This window comes from Necator americanus, chromosome I, assembly GCF_031761385.1.
Source record: "Necator americanus strain Aroian chromosome I, whole genome shotgun sequence".
NCBI classification, from domain to species: Eukaryota; Metazoa; Nematoda; class Chromadorea; order Rhabditida; family Ancylostomatidae; genus Necator; species Necator americanus.
The window spans coordinates 3,019,122-3,026,746 of NC_087371.1; positions in this window are offsets into that span (position 1 = coordinate 3,019,122).

Sequence of the window (7,625 nt, forward strand, 5' to 3'; positions counted from 1 at the left end):
CTTCCATTTTTTCATATAATTTCCAAACAATCTTCGTTCATTGATTCATTAATTTACTCGTCTTCAAATTGAAAATTTACTGGTTTTCACGAAATAGTTATAGGGACCTTTTCTTGGAAAAGTTCATTTATTCACTTGCGCGAAAAATGCATCAAAACACGTAAAAAAAAACGTTGCGTCGAAATTGAAGCAGAATTTCTTGCCGGTTCTTCTGGAAAAAGTGGAAAAGTTAGCTCTGATGTAACTTACTTGAAATCTGGTTGAAAATCAACCCATTCTTTTCTCACAAAATTTGCGATGTTCTTTTGCGAGATCTGTTCCCCAATTGCTCTTCGTTCGACAGAAGCTTTTTTCAATCTTTCACAGAGAGTTCATTAGCGATAGAATATCATAGAGAAATGATTTGGTATGAATAAAATAACATTTTTCTGGTAATTCTAAAAAACCACTTCAAAATACTTTGTCGGTTTTCACTAGGTTTAGTTTCATTCATTCTAATTCCAAAAATGCAGTAGACTATACAAAAAAATGTAATATAAAATAGGTAAATAATGTGAAAATATATGTATAAAAATACAAAATACTAGATTACTTCCCAGCAGTCCTACATGCACTCATTCGAAAAAACGAGGAAAAATATTTGCAAAACAAATCGAATACTGTAAATTTTATTTTGATTTGCATGAACTGAATGTTACCGTACAGCTCTGACGTCATAGGACCCGATATACACGTCAATACATAAGCTACGACGTCGTACTGTCAATGTATGTATTCAACCGCTTGACCATGCTTCCCAGTTTAATTCTAGAAATTTTTGTCATATTTTATTCTTTTTTTTAGAAAAAAATTATAATATTTCGCTGTTTATAGCAAAATTAATAGAAGTCGTAGCTGTAGCGAGAACTGTTCCCCAATTTCTCTTTGTTTATTAGAGCTGTCTTTCAATACGCTGTAAAGTGATGTTCGTAACACCTGGTCAAATGCGCAAGGTCCCATTCTGGGACCATCACCACCACCACCGTAGTGTCTCCTTTGTAATTTTGAGAAATTTTCGTCTTATTCTATTCTTTTAAACCACAAAAAAAAAACACTACAGTATTTGGCTGCCACTAATAAGATCAGTATCAATCGTTGGTTACAGCTCAAGCAAATCAATATTAAATTTACAGTATTCAAATTGTTTTACAGATATTTTTCGCCGTTTTTTTTTGGAATGAATAATCATAGGACTGCTGAAAACTGGTCGAGTACTTTGCGGTGCATTTTTAGAATTTCCAAATTTTATTATTTAATTAAAATTAGAATTAATTAGAATTAGAAATTATTAGATTTTGTTATTTTAATTAAATTTTATTGTTTTCATATCAAATCGTTTCACTACGATAATCTATCGCTAACGAACTCTGGAATCCAAAAGAAATTTCAGCGAATTCGTTGTTTTTTTTTTCTTGTCTGAGTAATTTGGATCATTCCCGAGACAGACAGAACATTAAAGAATCGAAGCGGAAGTGTCTTTCAGTACGGGGTGATCGTACTCATGTTCGTAACGGATGGTCCTAATGAACAAGGTCCCATCCTGGGACCACCACCACCATGAGCGTAGTGTCTCCTACGCTGCCGACAGTCGTACACGTATGATACGTGCTTGGAATGCTGGCAATAGTCGAGCTTATCGCTGCTTATTAATCTGTCGGACACACACACACACACCTAACGCTCCCGTCCTTTGTTTCATTCGTCAACGATTGCTCCCATTCCTTCTAAGTCCAAATAGAAAGGACATAGTGTAACAATATAGAATATTTTTGTACCAGTTACTCTTAGAAATTTTCTTTGAAAAGAAAACAAAATGGAATTCTTTACTAATTCTTCTCATCCAGAAATATCCTCAATGTATCGAGCTGAAGTCCAAAATCAGAAGTGAAAATGTAATTTGATGGCGAATTTCTTTCAGAAACAAAAAAAAAACCAAACAATTTCGGTCGGATAAATAAATAGATAATGAAGTAAATAAATTGAGGATGATTTAACATCCTTCTGAAAAAGATATTTCGAAAGAAACTTTCAATGATAAGTATAAGTTATATCACTTAAAAATAGTAAATTTGATGAAAATTGAAATATCCCTACATAATTTTTATTTTTAATTACTTGTTGAGACATTTAATAGTCAGAAATCACATGCAACGGACTCACTCAAACCTCCTTTTTAAAAATGTATGAAATTATTCTTAATTTAAATTAACGGTTTTTTTGTAAATTTTGAACTTTGCTCTCTTCATCGCTGACCACGAATAATTCACCCTGATTTTTTATGTACTCCGCTTAATTCTTCTCATCCAGAAATATCCTTAATGTCTTTATCGTCATTTGCACATTGCACATGTGATTTTTAACCCTTAGATATCTTTCAAAAATTAAATATAAAGGTGATGTAAGGATATTTCCAGTTTATTTTCTTTCTAGGTAAAAATTCCTAAGAGTAACTGGTACAAACGTGTCCCAAAATCAGAAATGAACTGGTTATTTTGCTGGATAAATTCTTTTAAAAACAAAAAACGATGAATTTTGCTAAGTTAAGGATGACTTTATATCGTTTTGAAAAACTAAATTTCGAAAGAGTTTTTGTCGTCAATTATAAGTTGCAGATTTGATTCTCAACTCATAGATGGGACCTTGATTTTATTGAGTAGGTCGGTCGATCCACATTGATTGATCGATTGATTTGAACAGAGCGGATTTGAGTTTGCCTATCGTTTGAGTGCTTTCTGTAGGGTGATGAGGCGCTAGAGAGGATTTGATTTGAACTGAATCGAATTGATCTTGATTTGAAAATTTCAAATACATCTATAACCTTGTTTCACAATTCAGAGATGGTCTCGTAGGGGTTTTTTTTTCCTTGAAAAAAAAACCCAGCGGAGCAGGTGACCCGAGAGCTGACCTTTAGACATTGATTACACCTGGATATACAGTTTTCCGGAAAAAAAATGTGGACACTGAACCTCGACTAAGCTCTCTAACCTATAATAACTTTTAAAACTATCATTTCTAGCTTTTTTAAAATTTTTGTTTGGCTAAGAAAAAGCGTGTGTTCCTTTTTTTAGGTGCTTTTTTCCCCTTTTTCGGTGCACTGTAAATGTATGTGAATAAACAAATGATCCAGAAAATTGAATTTTTTTTTTTAAATATTTTTCTTTTAAAAAAGTAGTTCTCACTTGTTTAAAATGTCTCGACACTTTTTTAATGCACGCTGCAAAAGCATCTGAAAAGAAATTCTGTAGTCTATCTGTACAACTTACAATCTATATACAATTTTCGATTTTTCCAAAACGTTAATCAATAGAATTATTTAAAAACCTCGTTTACAGTTTATTAAAAAAATCAATACGACATCTGTAGTCTATATTTCTGCCGTATTTTCCCTTAGATTCGCTCAGATTCATGAAATTTAAGGGGAAAAAACTTTCCGACGCATTACCAGTGTAGTTGGCCGTGTTATCTACTTCTTCCGAGCAGCTCACCTTCCTAAATCACCCGCCCGACGATAACGAAAGGTACATAGGTTGAGTTCGTTATCTGCTGCTGCTTATGGCACCTAAAAATTTCGGGCAAAAGCCGATTTCTGAGCCGAGTTGAAAGGTCGAAACGAATCATGGCCGTCGCAGTCGCATTCACTTCGATAAACTAAGGTTTTTTTCTGGAATTGTCGGTAATTTCTGCTTACAACAAAATGGCAAAACTCTTTCAATCATGAGAAAGTGTTCTAGAATTTTAACTGATGAATGAACTGCTAGGAAATTTCTCAAATTAATCAGTCAATCAATCAATCAATTTTTTAACTCTGCAAGAATTTGCAAGAATAAAATGAGTAAGAGTTTCTGGTCAGGTTATAAATTTTTTCTGACTTATTTCTTCGGAAATGGATTCTGGACCGGGGCAGAAAAATGTAAAATGCGCATGAATTTTTCCCATCAACATCTCTGAAGGAATTTATTAAGTCTTTGGTTGATCTGTGAGGACATTTCATCGCGAGAATTTTCGTAAAGACCCAAAAAGGAATTAGGAAAGAGGATGAATGAAAATTAAGGAAAATTAAGAAAGAGAATGAATGAAAATTAAGGAAAATTTACGAAATTCTCGAAAAAATACACGTTGCGGCCGCATTCCCTGAAAACACAAAATTTCTTCAACGTTCTCGAGTAGTTTTGATCCATGAAGCTTTGAAATATCCGACAAGATGTTCACGGATATCAAATCTTGTATCAAAAATGTGTAGATTCTTCGGAAAAAGAGCCCATATTTTCCAGAGGAGCCCATAATTTCCAGAAGAGCCCATATTTTCCTAGGATCTAAACTCTGTGAATTCTTGGTGATATTTTATTTCCTTATCATTAGGTGCCGAGGAAAACGTGCTGACCCGCTCGGAGCTGCTTTTTTCACCCAACCGCGTTATCATTATCATTTATTTTTTCTAGAAAAAAAAGTCGCATGGTTTTACGTCAGAACTGTTTCCTGACGCAGGATAAGAGGAAGATTATTGATTATTGACTGATTTTTTCCTGGTTGCGTTGATATATGCAGCTCGATGCCTACCATACAGCACTGACGTAAGCGGGACCCACGTCAATGTATATAAGCCAGATCGTACAGTCAGTGAGTGCATTTAACCGCTCGACGATGCTTTCCGACACTTTTCATTCGAGAATTTTTTTTGTTAAGTTCAAAAAATTTCCTATTCCATTCTTTTCAACGAAAAATTACAGTCTACGGCTGTCACTAACCCGATCAATACCAATCGTTGACGGCTCAAACAAATCAATACAAAAATTACAGTATTCGAATTGTTCAGCAAATATTTTTCTCCCCCGTTTTTCCAATGAATAAATATAGGACTGTTGAAAAATTGTCCGGGTATTTTTAGTGTGCATTTAGGGGAAAAAACTGGTCCAATATTTTTAAAGTGCACATTTAGAATTACCAGAAAAAAATGAAAATGAAATTCTATTCATTTCAAATCATTTCTCTACGACGTTTCATCTTTAACTCTGAAACTCTGGAATCCGTAAAATGTTGTGGATTCGTCGTTGTTCTCCCTCCCTAACTACTTTGGATCATTCCCGAGACAGGCTGAACTTTAAAGAATTGATCTTGTACCAAAAAAAAAGCACAAATTTCTTCTATTAATCCTAAACGTTTTGAAACCACAGAATTTCAGGAAAATTCCGCGAACGCTTTGCCCTTGCACTTTTATCGGATCATTTTGAATCTCAATGAAGTGTATTTAGTTCTAGTTTATTCGCAGTTCGATGAACTTTTCCTAAATCACATTTTCATCCAAGCAGAATTTCTGGAAAACTCCGCAAAAGTTTCGTCTTTGCACTTTTATCGAACACCTATGAAGTGTATTTAGTTCCAGGTTACTCGCAGGTCGATGAACTTTTTCTGAATCACATTTTGATCCGGGAATTTCCATAATCTCCAAATCAACGGGGCTTTCTATGAGAGAGAAGAACTTTTTTAAAAACTGGAAAATCGCTTTTTCATCCTCCAATCCTCTCCGTTTTCAACATCAGGAAATGATGGATGTTTATCGAATCGCATGTGCGACGTATCAGATGATATTGAACTATTCTCGTCCTCCGCCAAATGCCTCATCACATTCATTCAATGGTTTCCGGTCTAGAATTCACTCGAGACACTTCAATTATTTTTTGGTTCAAGTATTTTCTTCTATTTTTCGAATTACTAAAGAAATTCGGACATTGTTTCATCCACAAAAACACTGAGGCCTTTTTCTGCAGTCCATATCCGGTCCCATCTACATTTCGGGCCTCTAGGGCCATTATGTTCCATACTTAACCATCGTAGGAGACCGTATACCTTCAAAATTCTTTAATTTTTAAAAAAGATTTTTGAAGAGGCATTTTTGAGGAAACACACAATATAGCTGCACCACCTCCTTCCATTGCTCCCCGTTTCAAAAAAAAATTTTTTTCTTAAAAATACCACGGTCCCTACGTTTTCGAAAAGTCATCAATCGTTACGGATTATGTGGGATTTCTGTTCTTTTTCTCAGTAAAACAAATAATGATAAAGTAGTAACAATAAATTAAATAAATAAATAATCAAGCAATAAATAAATGAATGAATTATGGTAATAATCCTGTAATGATTTTGGTTCCATGGGTGAGAAGGTGTAGCGCAGTGGTGAAAGGTTCCACTGCCATGTCACGGTCGATGGTTCGAAACCGCCTTAAGCCCTCCAAGCTTCTCACCTGTTCATGATCGATAAATCGATAATATTATATAGTTATTACTACTTTATTACTACTATTATATTTTTATTATAATATTATTATTGATTTCTTGTTTGGGTGGACGAGGACATTGGTTTGATATGTTCGGCTAATCTCTGGAGATAATTATAGAGATGTAAAATATAAAATATATAAAATATAAATAGTAAAAATAATATAATAAATAATAATATAATAAATACACAAAATAAAATATATATATAAAATTATAGAAATATAAAAAGAATATAATTATATACACGTTCACAAACCTAACCTCAAACGAATTTCTGAATTTTTCAAGTCTAAAACATTTGTGGATCCTGAACGGATTGAACTACGCCAAGCATTCAGCCGTAATCCTTTATTTCCACTGTTAAACTCCTGGCGCTACATTCTTAACGCTCTTTGAAAATTTCTACCAGTTGATTTTGTTGTTTTCGTAGGATACAGGTGTCCAAACACTCTCTACGGATATTTTTATCCACAAAATGTAAATATAGGTGTCATCATCATGTGTTAGAGAAGTAATTTGTTTGAATTTTCTTTTTTTTTCTCGTTTTTCTATCCGTGCTTAGTGCCCGTTTTTGCCGTAGCCGATCGGCTAATAACAATTCATCGGCTCACCACCAATGCTTGTTCTCACAATTTTATTACATTGATAATGCAATAATAATATTTATAGCGTCATTAAATTATTATTTTAAAGCCTCAGCAATTTCGACGAAGCGTTTTTCCCCCATTTTCAATTTTTCGTCCATATTTTTGTGTTCGTCTTCAACACTTTTGTCACTACATGAGTCAAAACATCTTCCCATGACATCTTAGCTGCTCTGCTCCTGTAATAAAGGAGAATTTTTGTACTATCCGTGATTTTTACCACCTATTTTTTATGAGTCAATTACGCTTCTGTCGAAAATTCCATATTCTCACCGAAAATTTCGAGAAAACGATCTGATTTATGGTGTAATCGCATTCGCTATTACGCCTGCAATGGGACCCTCGAGATGGGAGCTTCAATCAAGTATCGCTGCAGCTAAATTGTGTGTTTCCTCAACTTTGTCGCAATGAATGAAAAATTTTGTGTAAATATTTTCTCCAGAAAAACTCCCATTTCGTGTTCTGCGAATACAAACTACCGTAGTCCGGGAAATTTTCATCGTAGAGCAATCAGCACCGGCAAAACACGAGGATGAAGGTATAAAAGCTCATCAATCTTGCCACCCTTTCCACAAGGATCTAGCAATTTTTGTGGAAATTTCGCTCATTTAAATTCTCCAATTCTTTTACACCTCATATTCCAATTTTTTGTGCAGATGAAAAAAA